Source organism: Solanum stenotomum, chromosome 7 (genome assembly GCF_019186545.1).
Source record: "Solanum stenotomum isolate F172 chromosome 7, ASM1918654v1, whole genome shotgun sequence".
NCBI classification, from domain to species: domain Eukaryota; kingdom Viridiplantae; phylum Streptophyta; class Magnoliopsida; order Solanales; family Solanaceae; genus Solanum; species Solanum stenotomum.
The window spans coordinates 34065149-34068159 of NC_064288.1; the positions used below are offsets into that span (position 1 = coordinate 34065149).

Sequence of the window (3011 nt, forward strand, 5' to 3'; positions counted from 1 at the left end):
AAAATTATTCAACTTCTCAAGAGTTAGAGAATTGTCACGTTTATTTTTAGGATGGCCAAGACAAGAGAATGACATTATTTATCAGTGCTACTTATGTGATTTAAATTGTCAGGAAGTTTGCTTCAAAATAGTTATTTGTCACTCCCCAAACTCAAGGGGTGCAACTGGCTCCTAATGCCAAAACTCAAGCCAGAGCCGACCCTGCTGAACCATTTGCTACTAGCGCATGGCAGCCATACACAATCAAGAAATCAAACAAGTATATCTCGGCTTAAAACTAAGCCATCGGCCGGCAAGGCCCCTGTCAACTTGTCACGACCCGATTTCTCGAGTCATGATGGCACCTACTATACCCTACCAGTAGGTAAGCCAACCCGTAACCCAGAACATCAAGCAATGAGCAAAAGGGCAGAAACTAGCGAAAATAATAATCTAAACAAGGATAACAAAGCGGAAGCAACCCAAAATAAATATATACAGAAATCCCTCCCAGGACCTGGAAGTCACTAGTACAGAGCTATCTAATAAAGAGTACAAGTCCCAAAAGTGGACCACAACAGAGCGTGTCTCAAAGGCAACAAGACTAGCTAAATCAAAAGAAGGAGACAGAACAAACCCCAAAACGCCAAGTGCTCGCCCTCGTCTCCGAATCACAACTGCAAAAGGAGGCTGGAACTAATCACCGCTGGTAACTGGTACTGGGACCTGCATCACGAAATAGATGCAGAGCGTAGCATGAGTACCAACACAACAGGTACTCAGTAGGCATCATAGGCCGACTGAGCAAAAAGGGTAAAAACAATAAGAAAGGATAGAATCTAGACACAGAGAGGTCAAAGCGGATAAGAAAATGAAGCACACGAGCATACCAGAAACAAACTAAGTACAACTAGACTAAACCTAACTGGGCCCCCATAAACCCAGAAGGTACACTCGTGCACAAGCTCAAATAAAACCTGAACGAACCCCCATAAGCCCGACAGGTACACGGAAAAGCTAAGTCTACTGAGAAAGAAGAAAAATTAGGCTACCAGCCCAAAGTAACTAAGATAATCCATCAGACTCCACCCAACCAGCAGTGCACTCCCAGCCCAGCTAGAAAGAGTGACCCTAGGGGGCACCCAACCAAACAGTCCGCTCCCAGCCCAGCTAGAAAGAGGGACCCGTGAGTGAGGTAGATATCACGAGTCGTCCTACCATGCAGTCAGCTCCCAGCCCAGCTAGAAAGAGCGACCCGGGGACACCCAGCCAGCAGCACACTCCCAGCCCAGCTAGAAAGAGAGGCCCGGGGGCGATCGCCGATATCACCGAGTCTACCCAGCCAGCGATACGTTCCCAGCCCAGCTAGAAAGAACGACCCCGGGGGTGATGGTATCTCCAATAGGATTCAATCCAAAAACAACCACCGTGGAACGCCGCCCACTCTAAGATATTACATAAAAGGCTCCAAGCCTAGACTATCTCAATCCCACGCCTCGAGTGATGCACCAAACCTTTGAGAATGCGCCGGAACCGCAGAATACGAGGGAGAAGATACAGAAGTGCAACAAGTAGCGATAACGCCTAATCTAAGGCTCAAACTATCAGACTCAAGTCTGCTATTCCAGTCTACAAGGAGCTAAGTCATCCGAACGACGTCGGCAGAAAGTCAAGGCTATCCAGCCCACACGGGTCATAAGTCTAAGGCAATGCTAGCCTAACCTAGACTAAGGCATACAATACAAAGCATACAATAACATTTAGCACATAGACATGCAACTCTACTAAACCGGACAACATGATACTATACCCGAAATGTGGCCAATCGATCATAACATAAGGTATCTAATCAAAGTAAGGTAGTAAACTAGTATCCACCCCCAATTCACTCCAATCGACATGTTTTTACACAATTAAGCTCAGTCTAAAATAAAGGAAAGCCGTAGCCTACCTTAAGGCCAACCGTGCGCTCTCCAAATCACTTTACCGGAGCTTTCCCTTTCCGAACAGTCTCAAAACGCTGCCCCGCTATCAAAAATAGAGTCACAACGTTACTATGGTCATTTAGACACCAAAATCATAACAAACGGAGACGGGTCAATTTTGGAGTCAAAACGGGAATCGTGGGACCCGCACCGAACTGTCCAAATTTGACTCCGTCAAGAGACCCTAAACAGCACTCCAAACTTGTGTTCCAAAATGGAACACAATCCGAGGCTTAAAACACAGCAAAAACCAACAAGCAAGAAAACCCACTTTAAACAACTAATAGAAACCCTACTGCAGCAGTCCAAAATCGAAATAAACGAAAATCAAAAGGTGTCCAGCACTCTTTAAACACTCTACAACGAAGTCACGACAATTCTCAACATGTGGGACTTCGAATCACCCAAAACCGAGCTAAAATGAGTGAGATATGACCAAAACAAAAATTCCAAAAACAAGGACTCGAAAACAGTACAGCAGTCAGGTTTTTCGCGAAATTTACCTCAAACGGGAACCCCAAACCACTATCCGAGCTCACCAACGCGTTGCCCTCGAAAAATCTCACAACTTTGCCTTTTGAATCGCCCAAATCGGACAAAAGATGAGAGAGTTAAGAGAGTTAGAAGTTTTGGAATTGTTGCTGAAAATCTGCATTATATTGCAGATTTTCTGCAATTTTTCCAAAACTAAAAACCCCGACGGGGTACTCCGATCTCGTTCGGAACCCCGTGCACGCAAACGAGATATGCAACCATACCAAATTCGATATTCCAGACTCAACGGCGCAGTCGAAATTTCCATCAGAGGTCATTTCGATAAAAAGTGGGTCCCACTTCCAAAGGCCATTTTAAGCCAAAACCCACAAAAGGGCTCGGAAAGATATCAAAAACCTCGGGACACAAAAGAAGGGTCAATCTAGACCAAACTCAACATTCCGGAGCTAACCGCACTGACGGAATTCTCATCCGAGCGCGTTTACTCAAAATGTTGACCAAAGTCAAACTTAAGCCAAAATTCAAAGGCTAAAACGCCTAATTGCACTGACT

The 3011-nt window shown here is 45.3% G+C and overlaps 1 long non-coding RNA gene across 1 annotated transcript; it reads right to left on the reverse strand.

Moving 5' to 3' along the window:
* Nucleotides 1-324: 324 nt before the first annotated feature.
* On the reverse strand, nt 325-2595 carry LOC125870229 (uncharacterized). Its single transcript, XR_007446875.1, has 3 exons — nt 2468-2595; nt 1931-2007; nt 325-705 (listed from the first exon to the last, which is right to left on the reverse strand). It is a non-coding gene; the product is annotated as an uncharacterized LOC125870229 (long non-coding RNA).
* Between the last annotated feature and the right edge of the window lie 416 nt (nt 2596-3011).